Genomic DNA, 16,094 nt, shown 5'->3' with positions numbered 1-16,094 from the left:
GTACTCAGATTCCACAGAAATAAGGCTAGCAAAGAGATCCACGAAATACAGATGTAACTCTGTGAGATGAATTAACAGAACACTAAGCAGTTTCTCAGAAAGCTTCTTTCCAGATTTCATCTGAGGATATTTCCTTTTTCACCATAGCCCTCTATGGGCTTCCAAATATCACTTTGCCAATTCCACAAGAACTGTCTTAGCGAAAGGCTTCTTGAGGGGAAAGCTGTAACTCTGTGAGATGATTTCACAGAACACAAAGAAGTTTCTCAGAAAGCCTCTTTCTCTTTGTTATCGGAGGATATTTCCTTTGTCCCTATAGTCTTCATAGGGTTCCGAAATATCTTTTCTCAGATTCCACAGAAATAAGGTTGGCAAAGTGATCCACGAAATACAGATGTAACTCTGTGAGATGAATTCACAGAACACTAAGCAGTTTCTCAGAAAGCTTCTTTCCAGATTTCATCTGAGGATATTTCCTTTTTCACCATAGCCCTCTATGGGCTTCCAAATATCACTTTGCCAATTCCACAAGAACTGTCTTAGCGAAAGGCTTCTTGAGCGGAAAGCTGTAACTCTGTGAGATGATTTCACAGAACACAAAGAAGTATCTCAGAAAGCTTCTTTCTCTTTGTTATTGGAGGATATTTCCTTCGGCCCTATAGTCTTCGAAGGGATCCGAAATATCTGTTCTCTGATTCCACAGAAATAAGGCTAGCAAAGAGATCCACGAAATACAGATGTAAATCTGTGAGATGAATTCACAGAACACTAGGCAGTTTTTCAGAAAGCTTCTTTCCAGATTTCATCTCAGGATATTTCCTTTTTCACCATAGCCCTCTATGGGCTTCCAAATATCACTTTGCCAATTCCACAAGAACTGTCTTAGCGAAAGGCTTCTTGAGGGGAAAGCTGTAACTCTGTGAGATGATTTCACAGAACACAAAGAAGTTTCTCAGAAAGCTTCTTTCTCTTTGTTATCGCAGGATATTTCCTTTGGCCCTATAGTCTTCAAAGGGATCCGAAATATCTGTTCTCAGATTCCACGGAAATAAGGCTAGCAAAGAGATCCACGAAATACAGATGTAACTCTGAGAGATGAATTAACAGAACACTAAGCAGTTTCTCAGAAAGCTTCTTTCCAGATTTCATCTGAGGATATTTCCTTTTTCACTATAGCCCTCAAAGGGCTTCCAAATATCACTTTGCCAATTCCACAAGAACTGTCTTAGCGAAAGGCTTCTTGAGGGGAAAGCTGTAACTCTGTGAGATGATTTCACAGAACACAAAGAAGTTTCTCAGAAAGCTTCTTTCTCTTTGTTATCGGAGGATATTTCCTTTGGCCCTATAGTCTTCAAAGGGATCCGAAATATCTGTTCTCTGATTCCACAGAAATAAGGCTAGCAAAGAGATCACGAAATACAGATGTAACTCTGCGAGATGAATTCACAGAACACTAAGCAGTTTCTCAGAAAGCTTCTTTCCAGATTTCATCTCAGGATATTTCCTTTTTCACCGTAGCCCTCTATGGGCTTCCAAATATCACTTTGCCAATTCCACAAGAACTGTCTTAGCGAAAGGCTTCTTGAGGGGAAAGCTGTAACTCTGTGAGATGATTTCACAGAACACAAAGAAGTTTCTCAGCAAGCTTCTTTCTCTTTGTTATCGCAGGATATTTCCTTTGGCCCTATAGTCTTCAAAGGGATCCGAAATATCTGTACTCAGATTCCACAGAAATAAGGCTAGCAAAGAGATCCACGAAATACAGATGTAACTCTGTGAGATGAATTAACAGAACACTAAGCAGTTTCTCAGAAAGCTTCTTTCCAGATTTCATCTGAGGATACTCCCTTTTTCACAATAGCCCTCTATGGGCTTCTAAATATCACTTTGCCAATTCCACAAGAACTGTTTTAGCGAAAGGCTTCTTGAGGGGAAAGCTGTAACTCTGTGAGATGATTTCACAGAACACAAAGAAGTTTCTCAGAAAGCTTCTTTCTCCTTGTTATCGGAGGATATTTCCTTTGGCCCTATAGTCTTGAAAGGGATCCGAAATATCTGTTCTCAGATTCCACAGAAATAAGGCTAGCAAAGACATCCACGAAATACAGAGGTAACTCTGAGAGATGAATTCACAGAAAACTAAGCAGTTTCTCAGAAAGCTTCTTTCCAGATTTCATCTGAGGATATTTCCTTTTTCACCATAACCCTCAATGGGCTTCCAAATATCACTTTGCCAATTCCACAAGAACTGTATTAGCGAAAGGCTTCTTGAGGGGAAAGCTGTAACTCTGTGAGATGATTTCACAGAACACAAAGAAGTTTCTCAGAAAGCTTCTTTCTCTTTGTTATCGGAGGATATTTCCTTTGGCCCTATAGTATTCAAAGGGATCCGAAATATCTGTTCTCAGATTCCACAGAAATAAGGCTAGCAAAGAGATCCACGAAATACAGATGTAACTCTGTGAGATGAATTCACAGAACACTAAGCAGTTTCTCAGAAAGCTTCTTTCCAGATTTCATCTGAGGATATTTCCTTTTTCACCATAGCCCTCTATGGGCTTCCAAATATCACTTTGCCAATTCCACAAGAACTGTCTTAGCGATAGGCTTCTTGAGGGGAAAGCTTTAACTCTGTGAGATGATTTCACAGAACACAAAGAAGTTTCTCAGAAAGCTTCTTTCTCTTTGTTATCGCAGGATATTTCCTTTGGCCCTATAGTCTTCAAAGGGATCCGAAATATCTGTTCTCAGATTCCACAGAAATAAGGCTAGCAAAGAGATCCACGAAATACAGATGTAACTCTGTGAGATGAATTCACAGAACACTAAGCAGTTTCTCAGAAAGCTTCTTTCCAGATTTCATCTGAGGATATTTCCTTTTTCACCGTAGCCCTCTATGGGCTTCCAAATATCACTTTGCCAATTCCACAAGAACTGTCTTAGAGAAAGGCTTCTTGAGAGGAAAGCTGTAACTCTATGAGATGATTTCACAGAAGACAAAGAAGTTTCTCAGAAAGCTTCTTTCTCTTTGTTATCACAGGATATTTCCTTTTGCCCTATAGTCTTCAAAGGGATCCGAAATATCTGTACTCAGATTCCACAGAAATAAGGCTAGCAAAGAGATCCACGAAATACAGATGTAACTCTGTGAGATGAATTCACAGAACACTAAGCAGTTTCTCAGAAAGCTTCTTTCCAGATGTCATCTGAGGATATTTCCTTTTTCACCATAGCCCTCTATGGGCTTCCAAATATCACTTTGCCAATTCCACAAGAACTGTCTTAGAGAAAGGCTTCTTGAGAGGAAAGCTGTAACTCTGTGAGATGAATTAACAGAACACTAAGCAGTTTCTCAGAAAGCTTCTTTCCAGATTTCATCTGAGGATATTTCCTTTTTCACCGTAGCCCTCTAAGGGGTTCCAAGTATCACTTTGCAAATTCCACAAGAACTGTCTTAGCGAAAGGCTTCTTGAGGGGAAAGCTGTAACTCTGTGAGATGATTTCACAGAACACAAAGAAGTTTCTCAGAAAGCTTCTTTCTCTTTGTTATCGCAGGATATTTCCTTTGGCCCTATAGTCTTCAAAGGGATCCGAAATATCTGTTCTCAGATTCCACAGAAATAAGGCTAGCAAAGAGATCCACGAAATACAGATGTAATTCTGAGAGATGAATTCACAGAACACTAAGCAGTTTCTCAGAAAGCTTCTTTCCAGATTTCATCTGAGGATATTTCCTTTTTCACCATAGCCCTCAATGGGCTTCCAAATATCACTTTGCCAATTCCACAAGAACTGTCTTAGCGAAAGGCTTCTTGAGGGGAAAGCTGTAACTCTGTGAGATGATTTCACAGAACACAAAGAAGTTTCTCAGAAAGCTTCTTTCTCTTTGTTATTGGAGGATAATTCCTTCGGCCCTATAGTCTTCAAAGGGATCCGAAATATCTGTTCTCTTATTCCACAGAAATAAGGCTAGCAAAGAGATCCACGAAATACAGATATAAATCTGTGAGATGAATTCACAGAACACTAGGCAGTTTCTCAGAAAGCTTCTTTCCAGATTTCATCTCAGGATATTTCCTTTTTCACCATAGCCCTCTATGGGCTTCCAAATATCACTTTGCCAATTCCACAAGAACTGTCTTAGCGAAAGGCTTCTTGAGGGGATAGCTGTAACTCTGTGAGATGATTTCGCAGAACACAAAGAAGTTTCTCAGAAAGCTTCTTTCTCTTTGAATCGCAGGATATTTCCTTTGGCCCTATAGTCTTCAAAGGGATCCGAAATATCTGTTCTCATATTCCACAGAAATAAGGCCAGCAAAGAGATCCACGAAATACAGATGTAACTCTGAGAGATGAATTCACAGAACACTAAGCAGTTTCTCAGAAAGCTTCTTTCCAGATTTCATCTGAGCATATTTCCTTTTTCACCATAGCCCTCTATGGGCTTCCAAATATCACTTTGCCAATTCCACAAGAACTGTCTTAGCGAAAGGCTTCTTGAGGGGAAAGCTGTAACTCTGTGAGATGATTTCACAGAACACAAAGAAGTTTCTCAGAAAGCTTCTTTCTCTTTGTTATCGCAGGATATTTCCTTTGGCCCTATAGTCTTCAAAAGGATCCGAAATATCTGTACTCAGATTCCACAGAAATAAGGCTAGCAAAGAGATCCACGAAATACAGATGTAACTCTGTGAGATGAATTCACAGAACACTAAGCAGTTTCTCAGAAAGCTTCTTTCCAGATTTCATCTGAGGATATTTCCTTTTTCACCATAGCCCTCTATGGGCTTCCAAATATCACTTTGCCAATTCCACAAGAACTGTCTTAGAGAAAGGCTTCTTGAGGGGAAAGCTGTAACTCTGTGAGATGATTTCACAGAACACAAAGAAGTTTCTCAGAAAGCTTCTTTCTCTTTGTTATTGGAGGATATTTCCTTTGGCCCTATAGTCTTCGTTGGGATCCGAAATATCTTTTCTCAGATTCCACAGAAATAAGGCTAGCAAAGAGATCCACGAAATACACATGTAACTCTGTGAGATGAATTCACAGAACACTAAGCAGTTTCTCAGAAAGCTTCTTTCCAGATTTCATCTGAGGATATTTCCTTTTTCACCATAGCCCTCTATGGGCTTCCAAATATCTCTTTGCCAATTACACAAGAACTGTCTTAGCGAAAGGCTTCTTGAGGGGAAAGCTGTAACTCTGTGAGATGATTTCACAGAACACAAAGAAGTTTCTCAGAAAGCTTCTTTCTCTTTGTTATCGGAGGATATTTCCTTTGGCCCTATAGTCTTCAAAGGGATCCGAAATATCTGTTCTCAGATTCCACAGAAGTAAGGCTAGCAAAGAGATTCACGAAATACAGATGTAACTCTGTGAGATGAATTCACAGAACACTAAGCAGTTTCTCAGAAAGCTTCTTTCCAGATTTCATCTGAGGATATTTCCTTTTTCACCATAGCCCTCTATGGGCTTCCAAATATCACTTTGCCAATTCCACAAGAACTGTCTTAGCGAAAGGCTTCTTGAGGGGAAAGCTGTAACTCTGTGAGATGATTTCACAGAACACAAAGAAGTTTCTCAGAAAGCTTCTTTCTCTTTGTTATTGGAGGATATTTCCTTTGGCCCTATAGTCTTCAAAGGGAATCGAAATATCTGTTCTCTGATTCCACAGAAATAAGGCTAGCAAAGAGATCCATGAAATACAGATGTAACTCTGTGAGATGAATTCACAGAACACTAGGCAGTTTCTCAGAAAGCTTCTTTCCAGATTTCATCTGAGGATATTATCTTTTTCACCATAGCCCTCTATGGGCTTCCAAATATCACTTTGCCAATTCCACAAGAACTGTCTTAGCGAAAGGCTTCTTGAGGGGAAAGCTGTAACTCTGTGAGATGATTTCACAGAACACAAAGAAGTTTCTCAGAAAGCTTCTTTCTCTTTGTTATCGGAGGATATTTCCTTTGGCCCTATAGTCTTCAAAGGGATCCGAAATATCTGTTCTCAGATTCCACAGAAATAAGGCTAGCAAGGAGATCCACGAAATACACATGTAACTCTGTGAGATGAATTCACAGAACACTAAGCAGTTTCTCCGAAAGCTTCTTTCCAGATTTCATCTGAGGATATTTCCTTTTTCACCATAGCCCTCTAAGGGCTTCAAAATATCTCTTTGCAAGTTCCACAAGAACTGTCTTAGCGAAAGGCTTCTTGAGGTGAAAGCTGTAACTCTGTGAGATGATTTCACAGAACACAAAGAAGTTTCTCCGAAAGCTTCTTTCTCTTTGTTATCGCAGGATATTTCCTTTGGCCCTATAGTCTTCAAAGGGATCCGAAATATCTGTTCTCAGATTCCACAGAAATAAGGCTAGCAAAGAGATCCACGAAATACAGATGTAATTCTGTGAGATGAATTCACAGAACACTAAGCAGTTTCTCGGAAAGCTTCTTTCCAGATTTCATCTGAGGATATTTCCTTTTAAACCATAGCCCTCTATGGGCTTCCAAATATCTCTTTGCCAATTCCACAAGAACTGTCTTAGCGAAAGGCTTCTTGAGGGGAAAGCTGTAACTCTGTGAGATGATTTCACAGAACACAGAGAAGTTTCTCAGAAAGCTTCTTTCTCTTTGTTATCGGAGGATATTTCCTTTGGCCCTATAATCTTCAAAGGGATCCGAAATATCTGTTCTCAGATTCCACAGAAATAAGGCTAGCAAAGAGATCCACGAAATACAGATGTAACTCTGTGAGATGAATTAACAGAACACTAAGCAGTTTCTCAGAAAGCTTCTTTCCAGATTTCATCTGAGGATATTTCCTTTTTCACCATAGCCCTCTAGGGGCTTCCAAATATCACTTTGCCAATTCCACAAGAACTGTCTTAGCGAAAGGCTTCTGGAGGGGAAAGCTGTAACTCTGTGAGATGATTTCACAGAACACAAAGAAGTTTCTCAGAAAGCTTCTTTCTCTTTGTTATCGGAGGATATTTCCTTTGGCCCTATAGTCTTCAAAGGGATCCGAAATATCTGTTCTCAGATTCCACAGAAATAAGGCTATCAAAGAGATCCACGAAATACCCATGTAACTCTGTGAGATGAATTCACAGAACACTAAGCAGTTTCTCAGAAAGCTTCTTTCCAGATTTCATCTGAGGATATTTCCTTTTTCACCATAGCCCTCTATGGGCTTCCAAATATCACTTTGCCAATTACACAAGAACTGTCTTAGCGAAAGGCTTGTTGAGGGGAAAGCTGTAACTCTGTGAGATGATTTCACAGAACACAAAGAAGTTTCTCAGAAAGCTTCTTTCTCTTTGTTATCGCAGGATATTTCCTTTGGCCCTATAGTCTTCAACGGGATCCGAAATATCTGTTCTCAGATTCCACAGAAATAAGGCTAGCAAAGAGATCCACGAAATACAGATGTAACTCTGTGAGATGAATTCACAGAACACTAAGCAGTTTTTCAGAAAGCTTCTTTCCAGATTTCATCTGAGGATATTTCCTTTTTCACCATAGCCCTCTATGGGCTTGCAAATATCACTTTGCCAATTCCACAAGAACTGTCTTAGCCGAAGGCTTCCTGAGGGGAAAGCTGTAACTCTGTGAGATGATTTCACAGAACACAAAGAAGTTTCTCAGAAAGCTTCTTTCTCTTTGTTATCGCACGATATTTCCTTTGGCCCTGTAGTCTTCAAAGGGATCCGAAATATCTGTTCTCAGATTCCACAGAAATAAGGCTAGCAAAGAGATCCACGAAATACAGATGTAACTCTGTGAGATGAATTAACAGAACACTAAGCAGTTTCTCAGAAAGCTTCTTTCCAGATTTCATCTGAGGATATTTCCTTTTTCACCATAGCCCTCTATGGGCTTCCAAATATCACTTTGCCGATTCCACAAGAACTGTCTTAGCGAAAGGCTTCTTGAGGGGAAAGCTGTAACTCTGTGAGATGATTTCACAGAACACAAAGAAGTTTCTCAGAAAGCTTCTTTCTCTTTGTTATCGCAGGATATTTCCTTTCGCCCTATAGTCTTCAAAGGGATCCGAAATATCTGTTCTCAGATTCCACAGAAATAAGGCTAGCAAAGAGATCCACGAAATACACATGTAACTCTGTGAGATGAATTCACAGAACACTAAGCCGTTTCTCAGAAAGCTTCTTTCCAGATTTCATCTGAGGATATTTCCTTTTTCACCATAGCCCTCTAAGGGCTTCCAAATATCACTTTGCCAATTCCACAAGAACTGTCTTAGCGAAAGGCTTCTTGAGGGGAAAGCTGTAACTCTGTGAGATGATTTCACAGAACACATAGAAGTTTCTCAGAAAGCTTCTTTCTCTTTGTTATCGCAGGAAATTTCCTTTGGCCCTATAGTCTTCAAAGGGAGCCGAAATATCTGTTCTCAGATTCCACAGAAATAAGGCTAGCAAAGAGATTCACTAAATACAGATGTAACTCTGTGAGTTGAATTAACAGAACACTAAGCAGTTTCTCAGAAAACTTCTTTCCAGATTTCATCTTCGGATATTTCCTTTTTCACCATAGCCCTCTATGGGCTTCCAAATATCACTTTGCCAATTCCACAAGAACTGTCTTAGCGAAAGGCTTCTTGAGGGGAAAGCTGTAACTCTGTGAGATGATTTCACAGAACACAAAGAAGTTTCTCAGAAAGCTTCTTTCTCTTTGTTATCGGAGGATATTTCCTTTGGCCCTATAGTCTTCAAAGGGATCCGAAATATCTGTTCTCAGATTCCACAGAAATAAGGCTAGCAAAGAGATCCACGAAATACAGATGTAACTCTGTGAGATGAATTCACAGAACACTAAGCAGTTTCTCAGAAAGCTTCTTTCCAGATGTCATCTGAGGATATTTCCTTTTTCACCATAGCCCTCTATGGGCTTCCAAATATCACTTTGCCAATTCCACAAGAACTGTCTTAGCGAAAGGCTTCTTGAGGGGAAAGCTGAAACTCTGTGAGATGATTTCACAGAACACAAAGAAGTTTCTCAGAAAGCTTCTTTCTCTTTGTTATCACAGGATATTTCCTTTGGCCCTATAGTCTTCAAAGGGATCCGAAATATCTGTTCTCAGATTCCACAGAAATAAGGCTAGCAAAGAGATCCACGAAATACAGATGTAACTCTGTGAGATGAATTAACAGAACACTAAGCAGTTTCTCAGAAAGCTTCTTTCCAGATTTCATCTGAGGATATTTCCTTTTTCACCGTAGCCCTCTATGGGGTTCCAAGTATCACTTTGCCAATTCCACAAGAACTGTCTTAGCGAAAGGCTTCTTGAGGGGAAAGCTGTAACTCTGTGAGATGATTTCACAGAACACAAAGAAGTTTCTCAGAAAGCTTCTTTCTCTTTGTTATCGCAGGATATTTCCTTTGGCCCTATAGTCTTCAAAGGGATCCGAAATATCTGTTCTCAGATTCCACAGAAATAAGGCTAGCAAAGAGATCCACGAAATACAGATGTAACTCTGAGAGATGAATTCACAGAACACTAAGCAGTTTCTCAGAAAGCTTCTTTCCAGATTTCATCTGAGGATATTTCCTTTTTCACCATAGCCCTCAATGGGCTTCCAAATATCACTTTGCCAATTCCACAAGAACTGTCTTAGCGAAAGGCTTCTTGAGGGGAAAGCTGTAACTCTGTGAGATGATTTCACAGAACACAAAGAAGTTTCTCAGAAAGCTTCTTTCTCTTTGTTATTGGAGGATAATTCCTTCGGCCCTATAGTCTTCAAAGGGATCCGAAATATCTGTTCTCTTATTCCACAGAAATAAGGCTAGCAAAGAGATCCACGAAATACAGATGTAAATCTGTGAGATGAATTCACAGAACACTAGGCAGTTTCTCAGAAAGCTTCTTTCCAGATTTCATCTCAGGATATTTCCTTTTTCACCATAGCCCTCTATGGGCTTCCAAATATCACTTTGCCAATTCCACAAGAACTGTCTTAGCGAAAGGCTTCTTGAGGGGATAGCTGTAACTCTGTGAGATGATTTCGCAGAACACAAAGAAGTTTCTCAGAAAGCTTCTTTCTCTTTGTTATCGCAGGATATTTCCTTTGGCCCTATAGTCTTCAAAGGGATCCGAAATATCTGTTCTCATATTCCACAGAAATAAGGCCAGCAAAGAGATCCACGAAATACAGATGTAACTCTTAGAGATGAATTCACAGAACACTAAGCAGTTTCTCAGAAAGCTTCTTTCCAGATTTCATCTGAGCATATTTCCTTTTTCACCATAGCCCTCTATGGGCTTCCAAATATCACTTTGCCAATTCCACAAGAACTGTCTTAGCGAAAGGCTTCTTGAGGGGAAAGCTGTAACTCTGTGAGATGATTTCACAGAACACAAAGAAGTTTCTCAGAAAGCTTCTTTCTCTTTGTTATCGCAGGATATTTCCTTTGGCCCAATAGTCTTCAAAAGGATCCGAAATATCTGTACTCAGATTCCACAGAAATAAGGGTAGCAAAGAGATCCACGAAATACAGATGTAACTCTGTGAGATGAATTCACAGAACACTAAGCAGTTTCTCAGAAAGCTTCTTTCCAGATTTCATCTGAGGATATTTCCTTTTTCACCATAGCCCTCTATGGGCTTCCAAATATCACTTTGCCAATTCCACAAGAACTGTCTTAGAGAAAAGCTTCTTGAGGGGAAAGCTGTAACTCTGTGAGATGATTTCACAGAACACAAAGAAGTTTCTCAGAAAGCTTCTTTCTCTTTGTTATTGGAGGATATTTCCTTTGGCCCTATAGTCTTCGTTGGGATCCGAAATATCTTTTCTCAGATTCCACAGAAATAAGGCTAGCAAAGAGATCCACGAAATACACATGTAACTCTGTGAGATGAATTCACAGAACACTAAGCAGTTTCTCAGAAAGCTTCTTTCCAGATTTCATCTGAGGATATTTCCTTTTTCACCATAGCCCTCTATGGGCTTCCAAATATCTCTTTGCCAATTACACAAGAACTGTCTTAGCGAAAGGCTTCTTGAGGGGAAAGCTGTAACTCTGTGAGATGATTTCACAGAACACAAAGAAGTTTCTCAGAAAGCTTCTTTCTCTTTGTTATCGGAGGATATTTCCTTTGGCCCTATAGTCTTCAAAGGGATCCGAAATATCTGTTCTCAGATTCCACAGAAGTAAGGCTAGCAAAGAGATTCACGAAATACACATGTAACTCTGTGAGATGAATTCACAGAACACTAAGCAGTTTCTCAGAAAGCTTCTTTCCAGATTTCATCTGAGGATATTTCCTTTTTCACCATAGCCCTCTATGGGCTTCCAAATATCACTTTCCAATTCCACAAGAACTGTCTTAGCGAAAGGCTTGTTGAGGGGAAAGCTGTAACTCTGTGAGATGATTTCACAGAACACAAAGAAGTTTCTCAGAAAGCTTCTTTCTCTTTGTTATTGGAGGATATTTCCTTTGGCCCTATAGTCTTCAAAGGGAATCGAAATATCTGTTCTCAGATTCCACAGAAATAAGGCTAGCAAAGAGATCCATGAAATACAGATGTAACTCTGTGAGATGAATTCACAGAACACTAGGCAGTTTCTCAGAAAGCTTCTTTCCAGATTTCATCTGAGGATATTTCCTTTTTCACCATAGCCCTCTATGGGCTTCCAAATATCACTTTGCCAATTCCACAAGAACTGTCTTAGCGAAAGGCTTCTTGAGGGGAAAGCTGTAACTCTGTGAGATGATTTCACAGAACACAAAGAAGTTTCTCAGAAAGCTTCTTTCTCTTTGTTATCGGAGGATATTTCCTTTGGCCCTATAGTCTTCAAAGGGATCCGAAATATCTGTTCTCAGATTCCACAGAAATAAGGCTAGCAAGGAGATCCACGAAATACACATGTAACTCTGTGAGATGAATTCACAGAACACTAAGCAGTTTCTCCGAAAGCTTCTTTCCAGATTTCATCTGAGGATATTTCCTTTTTCACCATAGCCCTCTAAGGGCTTCAAAATATCTCTTTGCAAGTTCCACAAGAACTGTCTTAGCGAAAGGCTTCTTGAGGTGAAAGCTGTAACTCTGTGAGATGATTTCACAGAACACAAAGAAGTTTCTCAGAAAGCTTCTTTCTCTTTGTTATCGCAGGATATTTCCTTTGGCCCTATAGTCTTCAAAGGGATCCGAAATATCTGTTCTCAGATTCCACAGAAATAAGGCTAGCAAAGAGATCCACGAAATACAGATGTAATTCTGTGAGATGAATTCACAGAACACTAAGCAGTTTCTCAGAAAGCTTCTTTCCAGATTTCATCTGAGGATATTTCCTTTTAAACCATAGCCCCCTATGGGCTTCCAAATATCACTTTGCCAATTCCACAAGAACTGTCTTAGCGAAAGGCTTCTTGAGGGGAAAGCTGTAACTCTGTGAGATGATTTCACAGAACACAAAGAAGTATCTCAGAAAGCTTCTTTCTCTTTGTTATTGGAGGATATTTCCTTTGGCCCTATAGTCTTCAAAGGGAATCGAAATATCTGTTCTCTGATTCCACAGAAATAAGGCTAGCAAAGAGATCCATGAAATACAGATGTAACTCTGTGAGATGAATTCACAGAACACTAGGCAGTTTCTCAGAAAGCTTCTTTCCAGATTTCATCTGAGGATATTTCCTTTTTCACCATAGCCCTCTATGGGCTTCCAAATATCACTTTGCCAATTCCACAAGAACTGTCTTAGCGAAAGGCTTCTTGAGGGGAAAGCTGTAACTCTGTGAGATGATTTCACAGAACACAAAGAAGTTTCTCAGAAAGCTTCTTTCTCTTTGTTATCGGAGGATATTTCCTTTGGCCCTATAGTCTTCAAAGGGATCCGAAATATCTGTTCTCAGATTCCACAGAAATAAGGCTAGCAAGGAGATCCACGAAATACACATGTAACTCTGTGAGATGAATTCACAGAACACTAAGCAGTTTCTCCGAAAGCTTCTTTCCAGATTTCATCTGAGGATATTTCCTTTTTCACCATAGCCCTCTAAGGGCTTCAAAATATCTCTTTGCAAGTTCCACAAGAACTGTCTTAGCGAAAGGCTTCTTGAGGTGAAAGCTGTAACTCTGTGAGATGATTTCACAGAACACAAAGAAGTATCTCCGAAAGCTTCTTTCCCTTTGTTATCGCAGGATATTTCCTTTGGCCCTATAGTCTTCAAAGGGATCCGAAATATCTGTTCTCAGATTCCACAGAAATAAGGCTAGCAAAGAGATCCACGAAATACAGATGTAATTCTGTGAGATGAATTCACAGAACACTAAGCAGTTTCTCAGAAAGCTTCTTTCCAGATTTCATCTGAGGATATTTCCTTTTAAACCATAGCCCTCTATGGGCTTCCAAATATCACTTTGCCAATTCCACAGGAACTGTCTTAGCGAAAGGCTTCTTGAGGGGAAAGCTGTAACTCTGTGAGATGATTTCACAGAACACAGAGAAGTTTCTCAGAAAGCTTCTTTCTCTTTGTTATCGGAGGATATTTCCTTTGGCCCTATAATCTTCAAAGGGATCCGAAATATCTGTTCTCAGATTCCACAGAAATAAGGCTAGCAAAGAGATCCACGAAATACAGATGTAACTCTGTGAGATGAATTAACAGAACACTAAGCAATTTCTCAGAAAGCTTCTTTCCAGATTTCATCTGAGGATATTTCCTTTTTCACCATAGCCCTCTAGGGGCTTCCAAATATCACTTTGCCAATTCCACAAGAACTGTCTTAGCGAAAGGCTTCTGGAGGGGAAAGCTGTAACTCTGTGAGATGATTTCACAGAACACAAAGAAGTTTCTCAGAAAGCTTCTTTCTCTTTGTTATCGGAGGATATTTCCTTTGGCCCTATAGTCTTCAAAGGTATCCGAAATATCTGTTCTCAGATTCCACAGAAATAAGGCTATCAAAGAGATCCACGAAATACCCATGTAACTCTGTGAGATGAATTCACAGAACACTAAGCAGTTTCTCAGAAAGCTTCTTTCCAGATTTCATCTGAGGATATTTCCTTTTTCACCATAGCCCTCTATGGGCTTCCAAATATCACTTTGCCAATTACACAAGAACTGTCTTAGCGAAAGGCTTGTTGAGGGGAAAGCTGTAACTCTGTGAGATGATTTCACAGAACACAAAGAAGTTTCTCAGAAAGCTTCTTTCTCTTTGTTATCGCAGGATATTTCCTTTGGCCCTATAGTCTTCAACGGGATCCGAAATATCTGTTCTCAGATTCCACAGAAATAAGGCTAGCAAAGAGATCCACGAAATACAGATGTAACTCTGTGAGATGAATTCACAGAACACTAAGCAGTTTTTCAGAAAGCTTCTTTCCAGATTTCATCTGAGGATATTTCCTTTTTCACCATAGCCCTCTAAGGGCTTGCAAATATCACTTTGCCAATTCCACAAGAACTGTCTTAGCCGAAGGCTTCCTGAGGGGAAAGCTGTAACTCTGTGAGATGATTTCACAGAACACAAAGAAGTTTCTCAGAAAGCTTCTTTCTCTTTGTTATCGCAGGATATTTCCTTTGGCCCTATAGTCTTCAAAGGGATCCGAAATATCTGTTCTCAGATTCCACAGAAATAAGGCTAGCAAAGAGATCCACGAAATACAGATGTAACTCTGTGAGATGAATTAACAGAACACTAAGCAGTTTCTCAGAAAGCTTCTTTCCAGATTTCATCTGAGGATATTTCCTTTTTCACCATAGCCCTCTATGGGCTTCCAAATATCACTTTGCCAATTCCACAAGAACTGTCTTAGCGAAAGGCTTCTTGAGGGGAAAGCTCTAACTCTGTGAGATGATTTCACAGAACACATAGAAGTTTCTCAGAAAGCTTCTTTCTCTTTGTTATCGCAGGAAATTTCCTTTGGCCCTATAGTCTTCAAAGGGAGCCGAAATATCTGTTCTCAGATTCCACAGAAATAAGGCTAGCAAAGAGATTCACTAAATACAGATGTAACTCTGTGAGTTGAATTAACAGAACACTAAGCAGTTTCTCAGAAAACTTCTTTCCAGATTTCATCTTCGGATATTTCCTTTTTCACCATAGCCCTCTATGGGCTTCCAAATATCACTTTGCCAATTCCACAAGAACTGTCTTAGCGAAAGGCTTCTTGAGGGGAAAGCTGTAACTCTGTGAGATGATTTCACAGAACACAAAGAAGTTTCTCAGAAAGCTTCTTTCTCTTTGTTATCGGAGGATATTTCCTTTGGCCCTATAATCTTCAAAGGGATCCGAAATATCTGTTCTCAGATTCCACAGAAATAAGGCTAGCAAAGAGATCCACGAAATACAGATGTAACTCTGTGAGATGAATTCACAGAACACTAAGCAGTTTCTCAGAAAGCTTCTTTCCAGATGTCATCTGAGGATATTTCCTTTTTCACCATAGCCCTCTATGGGCTTCCAAATATCACTTTGCCAATTCCACAAGAACTGTCTTAGCGAAAGGCTTCTTGAGGGGAAAGCTGTAAGTCTGTGAGATGATTTCACAGAACACAAAGAAGTTTCTCAGAAAGCTTCTTTCTCTTTGTTATCACAGGATATTTCCTTTGGCCCTATAGTCTTCAAAGGGATCCGAAATATCTGTTCTCAGATTCCACAGAAATAAAGCTAGCAAAGAGATCCACGAAATACAGATGTAACTCTGTGAGATGAATTCACAGAACACTAAGCAGTCTCTCAGAAAGCTTCTTTCCAGATTTCATCTGAGGATATTTCCTTTTTCACCGTAGCCCTCTATGGGGTTCCAAGTATCACTTTGCCAATTCCACAAGAACTGTCTTAGCGAAAGGCTTCTTGAGGGGAAAGCTGTAACTCTGTGAGATGATTTCACAGAACACAAAGAAGTTTCTCAGAAAGCTTCTTTCTCTTTGTTATCGCAGGATATTTCCTTTGGCCCTATAGTCTTCAAAGGGATCCGAAATATCTGTTCTCAGATTCCACAGAAATAAGGCTAGCAAAGAGATCCACGAAATACAGATGTAACTCTGAGAGATGAATTCACAGAACACTAAGCAGTTTCTCAGAAAGCTTCTTTCCAGATTTCATCTGAGGATATTTCCTTTTTCACCATAG

Source organism: Macaca mulatta, chromosome 1 (genome assembly GCF_049350105.2).
Source record: "Macaca mulatta isolate MMU2019108-1 chromosome 1, T2T-MMU8v2.0, whole genome shotgun sequence".
NCBI lineage: Eukaryota > Metazoa > Chordata > Mammalia > Primates > Cercopithecidae > Macaca > Macaca mulatta.
This window is presented reverse-complemented; position numbering follows the sequence as displayed.